Raw genomic sequence first — 23,875 nt, forward strand, 5'->3', positions numbered from 1 at the left:
TTCAGCTTCTGGCCTGGAATCTGGCAGACCTGTTGCTGTTGTTGCTGCTGGTCATTCTGCTGAGGCTTTCCGCAAGAGGACCCCCGGTTGCTGCCGCATCCTCCGCTGTTCCGCCGTCCCAGACAGCAGCCTCTGTTTTCGCTGCCTGAAGACCTCCGGCCGAGGCAGCATGGCTTTTCTTCTTTCTCCTGCTTGTAGCATTTGTCTTTGTCCTGGCGGGAACACATCTTGCCTGGTTGCTGAATGGGAACCTGGAAAAGAAGGGAAGACGGTTGAAGGCCAAATCTGAATCAGGGTCCATTGGGATCTTAATCTTCTTCTGAGCGCTAGTGGGATTGTTTAAAGCAGTGGTTCTCAACTTTCCTAATGCCATGACCTTTTAATACAGTTCCTCAAGTTGTGTTGATCCCCAACCATAAAATTGCAGTGTCTAGTATCCTAAGACCATCGGAAATATGTGTTTTCCGATGGTCTTAGGCAATCCTGTGAAGGGGCTGCGACCCACAGGTTGGGAACCGCTGGTTTAAAAGAAGGGTGGACAAAGTGATGCAAAATGAGCCCCCCCCCGGGACCCCTGTCCACCCAAATTTTATGCAATTCCCCCCCAAGAATAAAGGATTTATCCTGCTTTATTCTTATTTATTCCTTGTTCTTGTTTTATTGGTGTGCCTTCAGGTTATTTTCAACTTATGACAACCATGGGGTTTTCATGGCAAGATTTGTTCAGAGGTTTGCTTTCACACTCTCCCAGCTCTGTAGCTGAGGGTTTTCATGGCCAAGCAGGGATTTGAACCCTGGTCTCCAGAAGTGTAGTCCAACGCTCAAAGCACTACACCACATTGGCACTGTACAGATTTATTCTCTACATTTATTCATTAGCTTATTCTTTAGTCTTTATGTTATTCATAGTTATAAATATGTAACTGTAAGTAATAAATAGTTCTGCCCTGTGTTCCATCCATCTAACCCAAGGCTTCATTCACGACTCTCTTCCACCCCACTTTCACAACAGCCTTATAAGGTAGATGAGGTTGAAAGAGTGATTCACTCTCCCTTGGGATGGCCTGAGTCATCTTGTGAGTTTAATCAGTTAATGGAGACTTGGCCCTGGATCAACCAATTATTATTATTATCAATGTTGCTATTATTATTATTATTATCAATCAGTTATGTTCTGCCTTTCTCCCAATAGTGGGACTCAAGGCCGCTAAGGATCTCTTTAAAACAGTACAGATTAAAAACTGTACCAAAGCATCAGTAAAAGTATAAATATCATAGTTATTTTAAAAGCAATTAAACAATGCATAAAGTCTAAATGTTAAACATTAATTTACAATTCATTTAGAGACTGCATAAACCATAACAGAGCATGGCACTTCATTAAAGACCCAGCCCATTCAGTTTCTAACAGCCTTGTGGCGCAATAATGTTTTCTATTGCTGACGGAAGGAAAGGAAAGGAAAGGAAAGAAAGAAAAGAGGGGACCATCCTGGCTGCCTTACAGATGAAATTTCAAAGACTGGGAGCAACCACCAAGAAGGTCCATTCCCTTCTTCCCACCAAACAAGCTTGAGAAAATGGTGGGACACGGACACTCCAGAAGAACTTAGAGCTCTAATGGGCTCAGAAAGAGGATATGGTCCTTCAAAGACCCTGGAGCCAAACCACATAGGATTTTATGGGTCATCCCTAGGACTTTGAATTGTGCCCAGAAACTGACTGGCAACCAATGGACCAGTTGCAACATTGGAGCTGTCCACCTAATTCAATTTTTATCTTAACCTTGCCTAGCCCAACTGCAGATCATTGGGATGTCTCTCCAGAGATCTTGATCTACCTTCTGTCCACAGTCTAAATGCTGAATGCAGAACTCAAGGTTCTCTCTCGCTCAATTTTAGCCCAAGTCTTGAAAAATGGGCAAACATACAGTATCTAGAAAATCTGGAGAATGGACCATAAGGATAATCTAGTCCACTCCTCTCCTACACAAGAATACACAGCTAAAGCACTCCTGAGAGATGGCCTTCAAAGAAGGAGAGTCCAGCGCCTTCCAAGGCTGGCTATTCCAATGGGCAACAGCTCTTACTGTTAGGACGTTCTCCTAACAGTTTAGGTGGACTCTGTTTTCTTGTAAGTTGAATGCATTGGTTTGTGGTCCAGTCTCTGGAGTAGCAGAAAACAAGCTTGCCCCATGTTCTGCATGACATAGAATCATAGAATCATAGAATTGTAGAGTTGGAAGAGACCCCAAGGGGTATCCAATCCAACCAATCCTTTCAGATATTTAAAAATGACTATCTCAGATTTCTATCACCCATCTTCTCAGTATCCCAAAAAGAAGCCCCTCTTATCTACCACCAAACTATGGTTTCTCAGCCTTAAGCCCGCCGATGGAGGATCACCCAAAGACTTTGTCCATTTGATCACAGATTATATTTCTTTTGGGAACGGGTTCTTGAGATTTCTTCTGGAACCATGCTAGATGGATTGAACGGCCTCCCTGACTTGGAAAGAGGAGGACAAGGAGATAAACGCCAAGCGATACGGACAGGTGGAAAAGAAGCGCTTACCTGGTTCTCCAAGAGTTAATCTGGCAACAGAAACAAAGTTGTTGTGAGTGTCAAGCTACCACCTGGGAGGATCTTTTATACAGTTCCTGGCCAATCTCCTTCAAGATATAGCCATGGCCAAACTATGACGATTTGTTATTCCTTTGTATTTTCATAGTATGCCATTTCTTTACAACTTAAGCCTGAGCTTTGTAACCTTATTTTTGATTAATGTGTGTTGCCAAGTGTCGGGACGCAGGATTGTACCCACATTGGGTTTCATCTGTGTTCGATTTGTGCATGAGCTTAATTGCTCGACACACCGATGAATGATGTGAGGGGACCTGGGGTTGATTCCCCATGAACCTCCACCTTGTATACCTGGTTATATTTATCTTGCTATACTCGGACATGCAGATAAGGTAAATGAAGAAAACCATGAAACACATACAATTCAGCTACACTCATAGCACTGAGTACACACCCACTGGTGCTGTGTGTACGGATGATTTCCAGCTTTACCTTTGCTAAACTAAACGTTTTCCTTATTTTTGTACCTCTATTGTATCTACTGTTAACTCCAACTAAAGCAGATATGATCAATCAATTGATATGGATCAATGGGTTCCATATCCAACTGGGGTAGGAGTGTATTAATCACCTTTTAACTAATGGCTGCTGTATTGACCATATCTACTGTTGATTCATAAGGGCAATTCAGCTTTACCACTTTGCTCAACTAAACAATTCCCATATTTCCCATATTATGTACCCCATCTTTATCTCTTACCGCGCAAACTGAAAGCAGGTCTGCTAAATCAATGGATATAGATCATTGGATCCAGGATCTGCATGTACCTCCAATACAAAAGCCAAGGATTTGAACATTAGAGGGACGTCTTGACATTAAGAGCAGTCCGCATAGGATCAATTCTTAGGAGATGGGGAACTCTTCTTCTCTGGACATTCTTTAAAGTGACTGGCCATGTACCTGCGGGGATGCTTTCAGTGGAGAACCCAAGGTACTGGATTGCTTGTCCATGATCTAGTTCTATGACTGCTGTTGGAGGACACCATTGTAGCTGTTGGCTTCATGTCAACTGGTGTTGCGACTCCATTTTGGATTATTTTGTCTGACTTTAAAGGTTGGTACCTTATTGCCACTTCCCTGACCAGGTTCCAGGATTTTCACTGGACAGAAATTCTTGTAGAAGGGAAAACATTGGATTTTGACGTTGACGTGATCTTGGGGTAAAATCACAGCAAACCCACCTCTCCCCTTGGTTTCAAGATTCAGTTTTCGGTTCACTGTGAGCTTGAAAAGACACCCTATTGAATTGAGAGTGGTTCATAATGCCTCGAGAATGAGGACGAAGCACTGAAGACCCCTTTTACTTGGCGTGCCGCTACATTATGTATTTTTAGACTTTTTCCCTCTACCACACCTCCTTACATTCTTAAGGATTCTTCCATTCCATATCTGTCACCAGACAGTGTTGTAGAGTCCGAGTCACCAGTATGAGTCTGAATTGAAGCTGAAGCAATTTTTGGGAGGAGTGTACTGATGTCGATTTCAGATGAAAACTGAACAACTTATAATATTATAACGTCTATGGTCGCTATTTCTAGTTGCATTTTTAAAAAAGAAAAATGTTTGATTTGGGGATGATTTACCGTGTTAAGAACGTTTTCCATGAAGTTGTTACAGTGGACCTTGCCTTAGTGGGGGATCAGTCCGGACTGTAAGCGAATTCCATCTATGCTTGAGCCCCATTCACTTGGTGTGTTGCCTCTGCGCCGCGCTCTTCTGTATGGCTTGAGCATGTATGACTCACGCACATATAGGTGCCCGAATATAATGCTGTCACACGTATATGAGGATACCTCTAGAGCAGCGGTTCCCAATACCTGTGGGTGCAACACCTTGGGGATTGAACAACGCTTCACGGGATACCTAAGGCCATAGAAAAAAAACACATATTTCCGCTGACCTTCGGAAAAAACGCGACACTGCATTTTATGATTAGGGGTCACCACAACCATTAGGAAACTGTCTTAAAGGGTTGCGGCTTAAGGAAGGTTGAGAACCACTGCTCTCGAGAGGCAGAGTTGTTTGAGCATTGAAATACAACTTGGAGACTAAGGTTTGGTCCCTCCTAGCCAAGGAAACCCACTGGGCGACCTCAGGAGAATCGCACACTCTCAGCTTAGAAAACCCCATGATCGGTTCACCTTAGAGTTGCACTAGCTGACTTGAAGGCACATAGCACCAGCAACAATTTCATTAACTCAAGATGGGCAAACTTTTGTTATCAGTGTATGACCTCATTACTCCGACGAAGACAAAGGCAGTGATGTCCGGTCAGCTTCAGGTTCGTAGAAAAATAGAATTGGAGGAAAGGTTGCTGTCTTGACTACCCCCAGACCGCCTTAATCTATAGATCTTTTAATCTCAGCAACAGACAGTCGTGAATTTCTGCGAACCTAAACATCTGTTTCATCGCTTTACACATATCTACTGTGCCTGGTTGTTCCATGAGGCCGTCACTTCTTGAAAACAAACTCCCTCGTCCGATGGCAGCTTGCCTGTCCCTGCCAGCTGAATGTGTTTGAGAGTTCTTCAAAGTAACAATAGAGTTCGAAGGCTATCATTGGCTAGTGGGTTAGAGAATGCCCTTGGGGTCTCTTCCAGCTCTATGATCTGTTGCTGCACCCAATTTGAGTGTGTTATCTTATTAATATTTCCTCCCTGGTCTTCTCTAGTGCAGGACCCACGCTAGCTCACTCCCGAATTACAACGGAGGACAGCTTAAAAAAAATGTGTTATAACATGAAGAACAATTAAAGGGCGACTTACCTAAATGATCTTATTAAAACAAGTACTAAAGCTTTTAAGAAATAATGGCTCCTGCTCCGTTGGTTTGCCGGCGGGGCCAAGTAGAGCGGGGCCAATGTTAAGCAGTGAGGCAACACACAAAACACTTGCCATTCGATTTCAACAGCTTTACGTCAGTTGGGATTGCATTCGGGATCAACCATGAAGAACAAGAATCGGGAGTATGAAACTATGAAACCGGACAGTTTTCTCCGTAGCCAGTCCGTTGCCCGAAGGCTATTGAATTCAAAGCTCTTTGCCTTGTTGCAGCCGGAGCGCACAGAAAGAGTCCACAATCGGGAGCCTGTCACAAGAAGGCCCTCTCTTGAGGACCTACCAAGCATAGGATGGTGGGACTGAGAGAAACCCCAAAGATCTCAAAACTCATCCAGTAAGGGGGCAGATAGAGTGGGCCCTCCTCTTATGTGGTGGATCTGTTCCAGATCCCCCTGCATAGGGAAAATTGTTGAAACGTATGGGGCGCAGCACCTGGCACCCGTGTGCAGTGCGGGGTGCGCGCCATTATTTTTCTCCCGCATGCTTCTGCTTCTGCTGGAAGGCCACATATGTGCCCAGTATGGCATGGCAAACTGTCGTGTATTTCCGCTAGGGGCTTCACAAACCGGCCCATTTAGGGGTGCTCTATGCCACCCATGACCGCACCTGAGTTGGGGAGGATGCAGTAGTTGCACGCCAACGCCCCCAATCCAGTGCAAATAGGAGCAATTAGACACAGGCGCCATAAGTTACTGGCCATTGTGTGCTGTGCATGAGGGGCATCATTGTGTCCGCCCCATTGTATGGGTTGCACACTAAGATGGCGTCCAGGGTTCTGCGTGTGTAACGCTTCAGCCTCTGTTCAGGCCCAGGTCAGCTCAAAGTTTAGCCATTCTAGATCCAAGCCAGGATCCTTTTCTCTAGAAGGCCGAATTGTGTTGTACCGTCGTACTTTGTACATGGGGGATCCGTTCCGGAATCCACCACGTAAAACATAAAAAACGCCGCTATGTTTGAGCCCCATTTAAATGAAATGGGGCTCATGAACACAAGCAATGTGGCAGTGAGATGGAGCATGCCCGCCACGGGACCACACCCGATTCATCCCTAGAGTGACGCCACTTTCCTCCCGCCTGGCTTTCATGGGCACACTTGTATTATGTGTTCACTAAGGATGCAAGTTTATTAAAATTCACATGCTATTAATAATATGTGGTGTTTTAGTGATTGCTTTTTAGAAGTACACTATTGTAATAATTACATAATAATTGTCATTGTAAGTATGTTTTAGTAGTTGTGTGCTGTGTTGCATTTGTATATTTGGTGTTTTTACTACTTAATACATTTCAATAATAATAATACTAATAATACTACTAAACTACTCATTAATAATTTGTATTCCCGTTCTTCAAAACGATCGCGGACAGCAACGGTAGCATTGAAGTATTTCACTCGGCACACTTTTACTGCCACATCATAATTTATGGTTTGGTCCTACAAAACTCACAAGCAAATGCTGGCAATGTTTTAAAGAGAGAGGGAACTAAATCGCTGTGGCAGTCAACCTTTGACTTAGCACTGCAAGGGGAAACCCAGTGAAGGCATGTTGACTGGAGGGAGAGGACCAGCATCAAGAGAAAAGACCTCCAAGAAAAGAATCCGCGATCTTGGTCTCATGGCTATCTTATGCTGAACGGCAAAGAGGGAGAAGCTGAACTTGGAATGGATGTCCAGAACTCCATTTGCAGCTTGTTATCAATGACCAACCCCAGAAAGAAAAACTCAGGGCAAGAAGGTCTTTTCCAACTACTGACAACCATCCATGAAGACCGGAAGAGAACCCTGAAATATGGGATGAGATTCATCCCTCTGAACTTCTCTCTGTTCTCTCTGGTGGCTTTCCCCAAAACTGGTGCCCTCTACATATTTGGGCTAGCCCACTGCTGGATGGTCATATGCGTCAACTTCACGTCTCCCAGTTACAGATTCTTCTAATTACAAGTTTCCATCAATGTGGAAGAAATTTGCAATACCTTTGCGGACAGTTCTTATGAAAAACTGCACCCAATGAAAGTTCTTTTCCATCCAGATGAAGAGGCCTACATTTCTTCACTGCAGTTTCACGTCACAAGGCTCCACACAGCTGCATTCTCCCTCCCCGTGACCGTATCTCCTCACATATTTCCACGTGGGTCAACACCACATGACTAATTCTCAAAGTTCATAATTCCTATTCATACCCATGGAATGTGGATTAAAAGCATCCATCACCTCCCCAAAGGAGCCAACCTCTTCCTGTCTCACAAACCACACTTCCGCTCGGCTGCCCTGAAGATATTTGGATCAAGATATTTATAGGCGCTCATGGATAAATGGTCATGAGTGATAGAGGGCCTAGCCCCCAAAACATCTGGGACAGCATCACCAACGTTCCTTTCCAAGGTAACATAGGAACCTTATCAGACGTGGGCAAAATGCTCATGCAAACGTGGCAGAAAAGTTGTGGAAAGCCAGGAATGTGATTATCGTTGAGGTTCTAAAGTGTACTTGAGGCTTCCCGTATATTCCTGTCATGGCATTGGTTCTTGGGGACGCCATTTTCTGAATCCCAGGATATCCCCTATCAGAAAATGACTTCCCCGCGAATGATTCCCTGACAGGAAACATGCCGAAGCTCAATTACCAACCTTAGAAGCCACCACTGATGATCAAACATCCTTGTGCTCTGCCATGTTTCTGCACGTTGCATCACCTTTGGGATGATGTTTCGCTCAGCTTTGGCCATCACCATATCTTGGGGTAGCCATTTCCAGGTGAATGAGCCTTACCGAAATCCATAAGGGGAGAAACCCATGGAGTCTTGGCATTGCTGGAAAGGTGGGGTTTCCTTTATTTATTAAGAGGGAGGAATGTGAGAGACAGGAAGAAAACTGATATCTTGCCACGTTGGGGAGGACTAATGTCTGCTTAGCAAATTTTGGAGGAAGGGAAGAAAAACTTGACTATTGCCATTGTTGGGGAAAAAGGTTTCTTTGTTTGTGTGGGTTTTTCACGCTATGTGGCCATGTCCTAGCAGGAGTTTATTCCTGATGTTTCGCAGCATCTTAGTGGCTCTTTTGCCTTCTTAGAAGCTGACTGTGAGGGGGAAGGAAGAAATGGAATCTCGGAGTTTTGCTTCAACTCAGAAGAGGTTTCCTATGCTTTCTCAGGGAAGGGATTGGACACTGGAGTCTTAGGGCCTTGATAGGAGTTTCTCTAGCCTAGAACTGTAATCGTGATGTTTTAAATCTTTTTAACACTGGTGGTTTTTGAGAAGAAGGCTAACTTTGTGATTCCTATGCCAAAAAGTCCCTTGGTCTCTTATATTCCCTATAGACTGGCCCAGTCGTATTGGGGGGGCACCAAAAAAACAAAATTGCATGTAAGCGCCGGAATTTACTACCTGATCAATATTCCTTGTACAGAACCTGTCTAGAGTCTTTCAAACTGCAGTCCCGGAATCCAAATTGGAAACACAGACCTCAAAAAATGGTATCAAACGGCTACTGTGCAATGTGGATTCAGCTGGTTTCCTTTTCTCTGACTCTCAATAAAACACCCACCTGAAATTTCATCTCATTTTGTTCATATTGGCATGTGACGTCTTGTTTCCTTCTCTCACGGCTGTTCTTCCGCACTTCTTCATCCGCATATTCCAATGAGAATATTTCCACTTAAAGATTTCTCTTGATTTCTTTATTCACTTAACAATGCTAAAAGGCCTATACAATGAAGATAAATACATAATCATACCGAGTACACCCGCACATCTATTACTATTATCTATCATCCTAATCTAATATATCTATCTAATCTGTGTTGTTTAGCATTGGGTTGTTTTCTCTTTATTTCTTTGTGCAGTAAATAAGAAAAGCAAGAAAAGAAATGGGTTATCCCAGTATGTTTTCCTACAGGTTCTGGCTGCATATCAGATTGATGAATTATTAGCTGAATTATCGGAGGAATGGTTGGGACTACACTGGTTGGCTTGTCATACATGTCACTTGGTTTTCGGTGACTAAATTTGTTCATATGAATTCCTGCGTTTGACTAAACCTGCTTCTGTGGCATTTTGGGACGAGGACGCCTCCTTGTCTTACACTGATTCCAAAGATATGAAATGGGTATTCATCAAGAATTCAACGCCAGGGGAATCCCTTCCCCTCCCATCCTGCTGAATAACATACAACGATGGCCTTCCAATCTTCTAACAAAATGTTTATAGCCGTGTCTTTCATTATGTCTTGCTCAGTACGACAGCCTCCGTTTAGCCACTTTTGGTTTTAAAGGCGAGCTCTAGTCCCCATTTCTTTGACTTTTGGTTTTCCTATGATCTCTCCAGCCGTCGTCTCTCTGCATCCACACCAACGTATTTTCTTTGATCCGCTTTCTTCCTGCTCACACTCCTCTCACTATGCGGTGATGCAATGGCTTGGATATCCCTTCTTTAAACTTTATAAAGCCTTTAAGAACGGCTTTATATTCACTGCAAACCCCCCTGGCAAAGTCGCCATGCCAAGGAGGGTCCTCCCAATGTCCCAGGCTGTCCTGATGCCAAGAAAAACCGCGGGCCACCAGGCCCAGGCCGCGTAAATCCTCACTTTTTTATTTTCTCAAACTTCGGGAGGACGCTTTAAAACTCCTTATATCATGAATTCGACTGCTTTCATGACTGGCATCCATATTTTTATTGTGGTGTTTAAGGATATGCTGCCATGTTCTAGACGAGTTTATTCCTGACGTTTCGCCAGCGTCTGTGGCGGCATCTTCAGAGGATGCTGACATGGAAGAGAGTGGGTATTACCCATTAAACAACATCACAATTACACCGATTACCATGTAATCACCTTCTTCCAACCGACAATATATTACCCCCTCTCTCCCATGCCAGCATTCTATGAAGTTGCCAGGTCTCGATGATGGCCCGAAAACATCAGGCATAAACTCTTCTAGAAACATGGCAATAGTCCGAAAACCCTAAAAAACAAACAAAAACATCCTTTATAATAACTTGCACTTTAGGATTTTTCTCTAGCTTCTTTCACGGCTGCTCCTTCCGAACCCTAGTCTTCTTCTGAATTTCTGATGGCCCGCCTCCATTTTGATCAATGATGTGGTTCTCAAACTTCTTCATCTCTTTTTACGTGTCTACATGCCTTCAAGAAACCTATCGACTTAGGGCAACCCCACAGGAGTTTTTCTTAGCAAAGAAATACCTTGAAGTAATTTTGCCGTTGCCTTCCTCTGAAATATAAAAAACCTAAAGCATTGGCGCCTTGAATACAGGCCTCCTCGGGCATCGTAGAGCTGAAGAGACCCCAAGGGCCATCCAGTCCCAAACCTCCATTCTGCCATGCAGGAACTCTCAATCCAAGGCATTCCCTGACAGATAGCCATCCCGCCTCGTTTGAAGACCTCTAAGGAAGGAGAACTCACTACTACGAGGAGTTTATTCCACTGTCGAACACAGCCCTTTACGCACTCTTCGGAGGCTTTGACTTGGGTTGGCTGACTGAGGAGGACCAGGTTGATTTTCAAGATCACAGCCTATACAAAGAGTGCGTGCTGATCATTTGGGCCGTCCCATATTGAAAGCAAAGTGTGATAGATATTGAAAAAATCATCCAATCAATCAATCCAATTCAATCATTATGCGGCCTCTTTAAAGACAAACAACATTTGATTTGGATTTCATGCCATGGCAGACTGGGGTGGACTGGATGGCCCCTTGCTGTCTCTTCCAACTCTATGTTTCTATAAAAGTCAATTTCCCACCCCTTCACTCACAAAAAAACAATAAAATCTGGCATAAAAGACAGTGTTGATTCTCTATCCGAAAAGACGGAAACATCTAAGAAGGAAGGGAGGTTTGGAAAAGCAGGAACATATTGTTCCATTGTGAAATGCTAATTGAGCCTTTTGGCTGTGGATGGAGATGCAAAGATTCATGCGGAGACGACTGCGTAAGTGACTGGGACGCAGTAATTAAACCCTGACCGGATTTGCTGTGTATAAAATATGTCATTTTGCAAAAACCTGTCACGGTGGACCAACAGGGCGCATACAGCGCTGGGTCAACCACTCCTTCCTCCCCTTTCCTAGCATGAGAAATAAAAACAAATATTGTTCTGGATTTTAGAGGAAAGATCGTATTTCTAGGTGTTTCCAGTCTTATTCAACAAACAGCGAGATGTATGAGGGGACAACATAGTTCTTGCTTTTGCGCAGAGACCCGTTGTACTTAAAAAAATGGTCCATCTACTAATCCGAACACAGTATTGAATAATTTCATTTGCCCGTTAAGATACAGTTATTTGGCAATGTGGATTGAAAGCGTCCCATGATTTGTCTGAATGTTTTTAATCCAAAGAAGGAAAAAACCAAAGTTTATCATTGGGCAAAGAGGTTTTGAAAGCACAAGGGAAAATTTATATTATTAAACCTAGTTAAAGTATCCCCTAAGAGGCAACATGGTCTGTAGTGTTTGATTTTGGGACCTCCAGCCCTCCCTGCTTGGTCTACAAAAACCCACTCCTGACAGAAAGATCTGTAGACCTTTGAGACCAACTGAAAGAAAGAAATTGGCAGCCTGGGCTTCGTTGCTTCGTCTACTTTTTCCCGTGCATTTGAGGATCTGGAATTGCGTTGAGGAAGTAGACTGAAGTCTACAAAAAGCTCAGCTGCCATCGCCTTCTTTCCCAGAGTCTAAAAGGTGTTACAAGACTCTCTTGTATGATCTACAGGATAAATGGCCATATCTTTGATTCTCCACTATGGAAAGCACCAACTTAGGTGTCTTGGGTGAGTCGCATACTTCAGCTCCAGACAACCTGTGCAGGTTCACCTTAGGGTCCCCATACGTCAGAAATGACTTGAAAAAGAACACAACAACCAACAACAGAAGGAGCAAAAACCTGGAGTTGTCCCGGCTTGTAATAAGGACTCAAACGGAGTCCATTAGGCCTCTGCCTTTCCCTCTTCCTCCATTTTGAATCTCCTGAATCTTATCAGCATCATGTCCAGAGCGACCTCCTTTCATCTGCACCACTTTCTTAATCTCATAATCAGGACCCTTATCAAAGTCATAAATGGACTCTGGCAGTTTTTGTTTTGTCACCATTTGAGCGATTTGGTATGGTTCTGCCTTTTTTTCCCCTTGCCTAGAAAGTCGAGCGAAACTTGACCTTCTGAAACCCCATGACGTGGTCTTTTCCTGCTCTGAACCACATATGTGGTCTCTCAAGCTTGTGTTGGTCAGCATTTGGCAAAATAGAGGAGTATCATTAGAATATGCACAACAGAAACAACATCAACATGTTCTTCTCCAGAGTGGACACAGAGGGAGTGATCCACTAGGCTAAATTCTTTGTTATAGCTCAAGGTGGACATCTTCTTTTACTTCATCAATCCTCCTAGCAATTAAAATAATCCTATGTTTACCACTTCAGGCCTTTGTGAAGAATGCCACTGAGCTTAGCAAATGCGCTCTTTGGGTGGTTGTACAATATTCCAGAAAAACCGCATATGACCATTAAGCAGTAGCAAACAGAGTCCACTGGAGTGGACTACACAAATGTACTTACTGCCACCTAGAGGAGAAAAAAAACACCCCTTCCATCAACTACCAAAAATGGGAGGTCACTTATAGCTCCGTCATCCAAAATGGATCATTGCTAGCCTTTGATGCAGCTTACCAGGCTCCATTGCCCAAACTGCCCGAATTAAGAGGCTTCGACACTGTCTTAACTGTCATGGTTCGTACTGCAATCATGGGATGGTAGTGTCGTGGCACCAGAGTGTGGCATCTCCTTCTTTGTTGGTCTGTAAAACAGATGCTGGACGGCATCATTGGGCGTGCTTTGGTAGGTCTTACTTCATGGGCAGAATGGTGTTGGACTTGATGGGCCCTTGGGGTTCTATGATTCTATGATTCTAACATGCCAGACTCCTCTATTATGGTCGATGTGCCATCTAATTAGCGATATAGCAGAGGTGATAAGAAAAACCCTCGCTTGAGTACATCCCAGCCCTTTAAGCCTGTCCCGTCATGTGGCTAGGGTTGCCTCGGGGCGGCATTCCACACACCCCTCAACACTAGCATGTGATGAGGGCATCATAACATGGCGGTGCCTGTAAAAAATGGCGAAACCTTGTTACGGCAAGCGCCCGTGCATCCGTACTGCATGTGGGCCACTTGCATAATGGAGTCAGCAGTGATGCACTGTGGCGTATCATTATGCTGCCACCGCGGCATAAAACGAACCGCTTTTTGCAGGTTCCTTTCCGCCGGCGGAAGACTTGCCATTTGGCAGCTGAGGCTCACTCCCGGCAGCAAACCAGACGCTGGAAGGCTGCCTTTTTGGGGGTCTGTAACACCACCCTGTTAGTGAATGGAATTTGTGTGTCGGGAATGCTTGGTAAGAGTGACCCAATGTAATCAGTTCTTCTTCTTGGATGTACAATGGGATCAATGAACAATGCGGATGATGCCCAATGGTCACACTGTGCTCGGCTGAATGACCCAGCACGTTGTGGCCCCCACTACAGTACACACTCAGGAAAACCGTTGTTGGCTGCTGCATCCCCAGGCCCCAACTCTTCTTGCTCTCTGTATCACTGTCTCTATCCACTCTATTATCTATCTATTTGCTTCTATCTACTCTATCTATCCATTGCACTACCGTTTGTTTGTATTGAATCTGGTGTGTGTTCTGAGGCCTTCATTCCCACTATGTTTACTCGTCGCAAACCCAGTTGACTTGGTTTAAATGACCCTGGTTTGCACTTTAAACTGAATTGCTGAGGGTTTTGGAGAGGGGGGGGTGCATGCGCTAGGACCCATTAACCAGAACTTTGACATGATTTTTTTCCATGTCTTTTACCAAACCAATCAACGCAGATGGGATCAGATTCTGTTTTCACAACACTGAATTTAAGCCTCACTTCGGCGCAAGTGGGAACCAGATGTGGATCAGATTCAATTTCATTAACATGTTAAGCTCTCCACGTGGGAATCTTTTTTGTGGCAGAAATGATAAGCTTGCCCCCCCAACCTTTGGGCCGAAGTCTGTAAACGTGCTTCCGTGATGGGACAGATAAACTACTAATAACCTGCTGGAAACGATTCTTTCCCAGCGATTCCTTAGTACCTGTGAACCACAAGTGGGTTTATCTACTCAGGAAACGGTTAAATTAGAATTGATTCATACGTCGGTGTGAACCACCCGTGGATTATTTTTCATGCCTGCAAATGTTATTGGGGCAAATGTAGTGGAACCACCTCTGACTGTCATTAATCCCTCGATCCGATTGAAACCGATTCGTTTGTAAGTGGGAATGAGGCCTGGGTGTGTGTCTGTGTGTGTATCCCCCAGTTGCTGTATTGGGGGGGCACAAGGGCCATTTACGTTTAGGGTTTTCATAATTTTGTAAACCGCCTGAGTCCCATTATAGGGTGGAAATGTATCATCTACGTGGACATCATCTCATCATCATCATCATCATCATCATCATCATCATCAGTCAATCAGCAACAATGATTGACAATATATAACATCAATTAAGGACTACCCATACAAGGCCCTGTGCAGATAAGAACAAGTTCATTCCTGCAGTAAGGGACTGTTGGACTAGGTGGTGATTCTCCCACTAGTCTGTTGTACTTTAGGCCAGCCGAATGCGCCGATCTCTAGAGAAGCTGGAACCTGAAAGGGAGGGGCCCTTATTATTTATAGAGCCAAGCATGACGGTGATGTGTTTGGCTATTCTTTGTCTTGGATTGCCGAATATTAAAATCTATTCACATGACAACACTTTGATTTTTCATCCACACCCAGCTCATGTTTTCTCTCACCCATCTTATGACCTACTTTCTTTAAAAGCTTCCCTGCCTTTCCATTTGCCAGGAAGTTACATCTTCCATTTACCACAGCGCATTTATAGAGTGGAGGTCAGTAAAGGACTCAAACATGACTTGATCCACCCTCGTGCCCCAAAGCATGTTCTTCCACTCTGCTCCTCGATTGGATACGCTTGTTACTTTCTCAGGGACACACCTTCCACCACGAATTAATGTTCTGTAATTTGCCAGAATTCCTTCCCACAAGACGCTCTCCCTTCATGTTAAAGGATATTTCACTGCCAAGAGTTACCATATAGGTTCCAATGGAAGGCTTTGGGAGAGGGACTTCTCTGGTGGTGCTCCAAACTCTTGAAATTCCCTTCTAGCGATGTTAGCCCAGCACCTTTCCTGCATTCTTTTCTTACCAATATATTTCTACAGTATCTTTTCTTACAAAAAAGCAGACAAGCTTTATGTTTCAGTAGATCTTTGGGGAGCCAATGTGGTGTAGGGGTTTTGATTTTTGAATTATGGACTAGGGTTTGAAAATAGGTACCAGTGCAACCTCGTGACTAAACTATAACCTATAAAGAAACTATAAAAAACCTCAGCTGCATTAGTCAGGCCTCACCTAGAAATTGTGTCCCAGTTCTGGGCACCACAATTCAAAAACTAGAGTGGTCCAAAGGAGGTCCACCAAAAGGTGAAGGGTCTGGAAAACCATGAATAGCCCTATGAGATAAAAGACTTAGGTAGCGGGTATGTTAGCATGGAGGAAGAGATGATTAAGGGTGACTATGATAGCCCTGTTTAAATATTGAAAGGGGCTGTCACATGAGGAGGGAGAGCTTGTTTTCTTACTGCCTCAGGAGCTAGGGACCGGAGCAATGGATGCAAAGCTCCAGGAAAAGAGATTCCACCTAAACAGTAAGCGCTGTTCTACACTGGAAGGATCGCTGATTGAATTGCTTGGTGAAGTCTTCTTCTTTGGAGGTCTTTAACAGAAGCTGGATGACCATTCTGTTGGGGGTGCTGGATGTGAGTTCTGCTTGGCAGCGGGCTTGGACTGAATTGCTTGTGGTCTCTCCAACTTGTGACTCTATGATTCTTGATTATATGATACTCCCCACATACAAAATTTAGAATTCACGTGGTTGGGAGAGGTGAATACCACCTTTAAGAAGCAAACAAGAAACAATTTAAACTGGACATGGAATTTTATTGTTGTGCAAAACAGAAAGTGAAAAAAACAAACAAAACAGATACACAACCGCATTTGCAGACTCAGGCCGGTTGTCTTTGCGACCCGTAACATTTTTCACACTTCTCCAGTGGCACGGCCTTCTGGTTTCCAAATGAGCCCATGGAAAAGAGAAACGGTGCTATTGTTTCAGAATCTACAGGCTATTAACTAGGAGAAACAGAGTATTGGTAGGATGTTTTGCAGTTTGATGACTTGTTTTGAGAGCCAGCTCAACCCATTTACAGTTTTTTGTTGTTTACATTGCCCTAAATTCTGGGGCGTCCAAAATGAGGACCAATTTGGCCCCTGGACCCCGATTTGAGGTTCTGAAATGCACGACAGTCTCCCAACCATGCATCTTTATTTTTTACATTGTGACGCGATTTGCCCGATCTTACTTAAAACTCTAGTGGCGCACCCCAAACATGCAACCCCCCACCAGTGCCACAAGTACTCCCAGTCCCTCAAATACCCTCTTTTATCCTTCTCACAAAACAGTTGTAGGAGTGCTGGAACTTCCATTGACATTTTGCGACTGGGGACTCCATGAAACTACGAGGTATTTCAGAAGAGCTTTTTGGATATGTGTGGCCTGCAATAGGAGGCGATTCGGTAGATTTGACCCCTGGTGCTGTGCCGCCTGCTATAAATTAGTAGACCTTGGAATATGAACCAATATGGGTTTCTAGACTTCTGGCTATAAGAGACAATAATTTCTTAAGCACCATATATTTTTTCCTGGATTTCAAAGGCAAATCACTTAAGGCGGTCTATTTTTATGAAAGTGGTCCATCGAATAAGTGAATAAACAAATAAATAAGGTCAATTATAAAGTGTGGTGCACCTGCAACCCTCCTCAATGGTGATGAATGCACCGGCTGGCTGTAAATAGCTCGGCTGCACATAGAAATCATATCGAGAGGCGATGATCGAGAGCAGATCAGTTGCATTCATTACGACTAATCTTCCCTCGATACTCTTGAAGGTCTTGCTCAGGGCTCAGCGCATACCCTCTTCCTCTCTACCACATCCACCTGACTCTGAAACCCCCATGGCTCACACCTACTCATCTCCCTCGGGTTGGCATCTTCGGAAGATCTTGACTACTGTTTAGAGCACCCTGATCTTCTTCTTCTGGAGGAGCGACAGGCCTGGCTCAGAACTACTCCTCTTTTCCTACTCCCACATTCATCCTGATGTGCTCCCATGGGCTCTGCGCATACGATCTCTCTCTTTCCTCCTTTTTTTTCCCCCTTTTCCGTTTTTTTTTTGGGGGGGTTGTTTGGGGTTGCGAGCGATCGTATGCGAAGAGCCATGTGGGCGCACATCAGGAGGATGTGTAGGAGGAAAGAGAGTAGTATTTTCTGAGCCTAGCTGTCGCTCCTCCCGAAGAAGAAGAGATCAGTGTGATCTTGAAAACCATGTAGCAGATCTTTCCGGAGGGAATGCCAACCCTATGGGAGCTGGATTATGTCGGAGCCATGGGGTTCATATTCAGGTGGAGTGGTAGGGTATTAGCGAGGAAAGAGGGGGTATTGCGCTGAAGCCCGAGCAAGACCTTCAAGGTATGCAGCGGAAGATTAGTCTGTATGATGCCACTGATCTTCTCTCGAATTCATCGCCTCCTATCTGATTTCATGTGCAAGCCAAAGCTATTACCAGCCTAGCCTGTGAATCACCACATTGAGGAGTGTTGGCAGGTGCACCACAGCTGTTAAATTGGACCTTATTTATTGTTATTCACCTTTATTCGATGGACCCCTTTAATATAAATCGACCCCTTAATTGATTTGCCTTTGCATCCAGGAAAAAAGTATCTGTGGCTTAAGAAATTATTGTCTCTTATGAGCCATACTTCTAGAAACCCATTATTGTTCAGATTCCAGAGGTCTTATATTTATAGCAGGGGGGCACAGGCAACCAGGGGGTCCACAATCTCCGAATCTCTTCCTTTGCAGGCCACACATATCAAAAAGCTCTCTGAAAACCTCTATGTTCATTGTCCTTTCTCAAAATGTCAAATGGAAGTTCCCTCATCCTACCCAACTGTTTTGAGAAGATTAAAAAGAGGGGTATTTGAGGGGACTGGCGTACTGGGGGCACTGGTGGGGGTTGCATGTTTGGGGTGCCCACCTAGAGTTTTAAGTAAAGATACGGTCAAAAATCGCGTCACAAATGTAAACTAAAGATCGCAATGGTTGGGGAGCCCTGTCGTGGACATTTCACGAACCGCAACAACATCGGGGTCAGCGGGACAATGTGTTCCTCATTTTGGCGCCCCAGATTTAGGGCAATGGAACACAAAACTGTACATGGGTTGCGCGGTCTCAAAACAGACTATTCAAACTCAAAAAACATCCTACCAATAATCTTTTCTCCTAGTTCATAGCCTGTAGATTCTGAACCAATAGGCACCGTTCTTTTTCATATGGCTCCATTTGGAAAACCAGAGGCGTGGCCCCCTGGAGGAAGTTTGACAACTGTTACTGGTCCAAAGCCGAACATCCGGCCATTAGTACTGCAATGCTGGTTTTGTATCTGTTTTGTTTGTTTTTTCACTTTCTGTGCACAACAATAAACATTCCAATGTCCAGTTGAAATTGTTTCTTGTTTGCTTCTTAACATGTGTATTCACTCTCCCCAACCACTTTTAATTCTTAAATTTGTTGTGGGTAGTGCATTATATCCAAAAGAATCATTAGAGTACCAAAGTTGGAAGAGGACACACGGGCCATTCCGTCCAAGCCCTGGCCAAGCAGGGAACTCACACTCCAAGCACCCAACAGATGGTCATCAGCTTCTGTTTAAAAGACCTCCAAAGAAGAAAGACTTCCCATCATTCATGCAGCATCCTTCCAGTGTAGAACCAGCTCTTACTGTTTAGGTGGGAATCTTTTTTCCTGGAGCTTTGCATCCATTGCTCCAGGTCCTAGTCTCGGAGCAGTAGAAAACAAGCTTGCTCCTCATCAATGTGAAACCCTTCAAATATTTTTAATACAGGGCTATCATATCACCCTTAATCATCTCTTCTCCATGCTAAACATACCATCACCTAAGTCTTTCTTTCATGGGCTTCATGGTTTCCAGGACCCTCAAACCTTTTGGTGGCCCTCTTTGGACACACTCTAGTTTTGAATTGTGGTGCACCAGAAATGGACCCACCATATTCTAGGTGGAGCGCCTGACTAATGCAAGCTTCGTTTATAGTTTAACTTTATAGGTTATCAGTTTAAGTCACTAGGTGTCACTGTCCTCTTTTCACAACCCCTATCATATCCAACAATCAAACCCCTACCCACTTGGCTCCCAAGATCTACTGAACATCACGGTCTTGTTGCTTTTTTGGTAAGAAACAGCTACTGGTAAGAACTATTATGGTAAGAAAATGTGGATAGCAGGAAAGGTGCTGGTCAACCTCTCTCGGAATGGGATTTCCCAGCGTTTGGGAGCAACCACCATAGAAGGCCCTCTCACAAAGCCTTCCATTGCAGCCTTATATGGTACCTTTGCCGGGTGAAGATTCCTTTGAAAACCAGACATGGAAGGACTGCGTCTTGTGGGAATGGGATTCTGGCAATTAAAGAACCATAATTCTTGGTGAAGGTGTGTCCTGAGAAGTAACAAGCTATTCAATCTCTGAGCAGAGTGGAAGAAACATGCTTTGGGCACAGAGTGTTGATCAAGTCTTTTGAAGCTCCTTCTGCCCTGCCACTCTAAATGTACTGTGGTCAATGGAAGATTTGTAACTTCCATGCAAATGTACAAGGCGGGAAGCTTTTCAAGAAAGTCTTCATACGCTGGGTGAGAGAAAACATGAGGCTGGGTGGGAAGAAAATCAAAGTGTTGTCATTGATAATATTTTAAGTTTTCGGCCTCCAGACAAAGACTAGCCAAAACATCACCGTCATGCTTGTGCTCTGTAAATAATAAGGGCCCTCCTTCAGTTCCAGCTTCTCTAGCGATCGGCGATCTGAGGCCAGAAGTAAACTACTAGTGGGCGACTGCCTACACCTATTGCCACATCCTTAAGCAGGATGATTGTTCTTAGTCATGCACAGGCTTGATATGGGTAGTCTAATTGCTGTTATTATATTGTCACTCATTGTTGCTGATTGATGATGATTGATGATGATGATGATGATGATGATGATGATGATGATTCCACTTATATGATACCTTTCACCCTATTAATGGGAACTCAAGGCTGGGTACAAATATTAAACCACTAAAACGTTAAATGGCCTTGTGCCCCCCAATACAGCAAACTGGGGGATACACACAGACACTACACCCAGCCAGGGCCTCATTCCCACTTACAAAAACGACACGGTTACAATCTGATATCGATTGGATTAACTTTGACATCAGATTGTGGTTCACACTACATTTGCCCAATCACATTTCATGCATTAAAAATCATCCACTTGTTGTTCACACCGATCGTATGCATCAATTCTTTTAACACCGTTTCCTGAGGTAGATAAACCCAATGTGCGTTCACAGTTGACTAAGAAAAACGCTTTAAAAAGAATCGTTTCCAGAGGTTATTATATGTTTAGTCTGTCCATACTGGAATCAGTTTTTGACATAACTGTCTGCCAAAGGTGGGTGGCAACAGCTTATGCGATTTCTGCCACAAAAAAATTCCACTGGGAGATCCCTTAACATGGTATTGATAAATTGAATCTAGTCCACATTTGGTTCACAAGCTTGCGCCGAAGTTGAGTTCTAAATTCAGTTTGTGAAAACGAATCGATCCAAAGTCCTGCGTTGAATTGGGTTTGGTAAAAAAGGACATGGGAAAAAAATCATTGGTCAAAAAGGGCTGGTGGTAAAATGGGTCTAGCGCATTGGCCACCACCCCCTCTTGCCAAAAACAACTCAGCAGAGTTCAGTTAAAGTGCAGAACCAGGGTCATTTAAAGGCCAATTTCAAACTGGTTTGCTAGCGATTTAAAGATACAGTAGGGAATGAGGCCTACAGGGAAACAACACAATATTCACATACACAAAGCGGTATGTGCATGGGATAGATAGCTAGATAGATAGATAATCAGATAGAGATGGATGGATAGGATACAGTAGAATACTAGAGCAAGAGAGTGTAGTGGGGATGAGGCATCAAATTGTGTCCTGAGTGTGTACTGTTTAGTTGGGCCACAAAGTGGCTGAGGTGCAATTCAGAACTGATGACAGTGTGACCATTTTGTGTCAAGTCCCATATGTCATTTGATCCCATTGTTACAAATCGCATAAGAAGCACGATGTACATTGGGTCACTCTACCAGAATCCATACACACATTCACAATTCACTAACAGGGGTGGTTGTACCAGACAACCAAAAAAGGCAGCTGCCAGCGTATGGTTGTGTCTAGCCGGCGTGAATTCGAGAAAGCCTAAGCTGGCCAAATGGTCAAGTCTTTCGCCGGCGGAAAAGGAACCTGCAAAAGAGCGGGTTCTTTTTATGGCCGCGGGTGGCCGATAATGATGTAGCGCCACGTGATCACTGCTGGCACTCATTATGCAAGTGCCGAACAGATGCCGTACGGATATAGCACGTGCGCTTGGTAACAATGGTGCGACCGTTTGTTTTACAGGGGCAGCGACCGCCGATTATGATGCGCGCAAACCATGCTGGGATGGAGAAGGTAGATGTGGATAGTGCCGCCAGAGGCAACCCTAGCACATGACGAGGAGATCTTAAAGGGTGCGGGTAGTTAAAAGCGAGGGTATTCTTGATGCATCTCTGGATATGAGTCGCGTAATTATATGGCACATCGACAAATAGAGGATCTGGCCAAATGTTAGAATGCATAGAATCAATAGAACCAGCCAAGGGCCAATCCAGTTCACAACAACCATTCTACCATGAAGGAAGACACAACCAAAGACACTCCCAATGGATGGCAGTCCAGCATATGATTGACAGACAAACAAGAAGGATGAGATGCCAACACTTCTGGTGCCAACGGACAAAACTAACAAATCCTCATGATGCATGACGAACCATGACAGTTAAGACAAGTGTCAAAGAGCTCATTAATTCTGCAGTGTGGGCAGCAGCTGGTATCTTGCATCAAAGGCTACAATTGAGGCATTTTTGGATGACTGGAGCTATAATGACCTGCCATTTGGAGTTGATGAGAAGGGTTCTCCTCTAGGTGGCAGTAAGTCATTGGATGTAGGCCCATCCTTAGTGGACTCTGTTTGCTAGCTGCTTAATGGTTTCAATATGCTGTTTTATTCTGGAAATATGGGTGTACAACCATCCACAAAGAGCGCATTTGGCAAAGCTCAAGGGGCATGTCTTTACAAAAGGTTACTGAATGGTAACATAGGATTGATTGTAATTGCTATTGAGGATTGATGAAGAAATGATTGAAGAAAGAGGAGAGTCCACACTGAGCTAGAAAAGAGAACTGTAGCCTAGGGTGAGCTAGGCCCTCTGTGGGCACTTGGGAGAAGAACTAGGTTGATGGTTGTTTTCTGGTGTGCATATGTTCTAAGAACTCTCTTATTTGCAAGGTGGACCAACACAAGCTTGAGTATGAACCAAATAGTGGAGGGTTCAGAGAAGGAACAGGACCAGCTTAATGTGGGTTTCAAGAAGGTCAATTTTGCTCCTGGGAGCTATTCTGAGCAGGAAGCAGACCATACCAAATCTGTCTGAAAGTGGTTGGAACAAAACCAAAACGGGCCAGAGGCATTTATGACGTTTGATAAAGGTTCCTGAATATTGATTAAGAAGTTGGTGGCAGATGAAGGAGTCTCTCTGGACATGATGCTGATTAAGATTTCATGAGATGTGCAACAATGGAGGAAGAGGTAAGGGCAGGAGGCCTAATGGACTCCGTTTTGAGGTTTGGCCTATCTACAAGCCTGGACACTCCAGGTATATTTTTGCTCTTCTGTTTGTGGTTGTTTGTGTTTTTCAAGGTCATTTATGACTTATGGGGACCCTAAGGTGAACCTTGCCACAATGGTTTTCTGGAGCTGAAAAGTAAATGCGACTTACACCAGATGCACTAAATTGTGGTGCTTTCATAGTGGTAGAATTCAAAGATGATGGCCATGTTTAGTCTGTAGAATGCAGTACATAGAGAGATCTGGTAACACTTTGAGACTCGTGGAAAGAAGGCGATTGGCAAGCAATGAGCTTTTGTAGATAGTCAGTCTACTATCTAGCAGACGCATTCTCGAGATTCCTCAAAATGGCATCTGAAGAAGTAGTACAGAAGCAACGAAAGGCCCATGCGCCAAGGTTTTTCTTTCAGTTGGTCTCAAAGGTGATACAAGATCTTTCTGTAGGAGTGGGTTTTGGTATGACCAAG

The sequence above is a fragment of the Sceloporus undulatus genome, chromosome 9, assembly GCF_019175285.1.
Source record: "Sceloporus undulatus isolate JIND9_A2432 ecotype Alabama chromosome 9, SceUnd_v1.1, whole genome shotgun sequence".
Lineage (NCBI taxonomy): Eukaryota > Metazoa > Chordata > Lepidosauria > Squamata > Phrynosomatidae > Sceloporus > Sceloporus undulatus.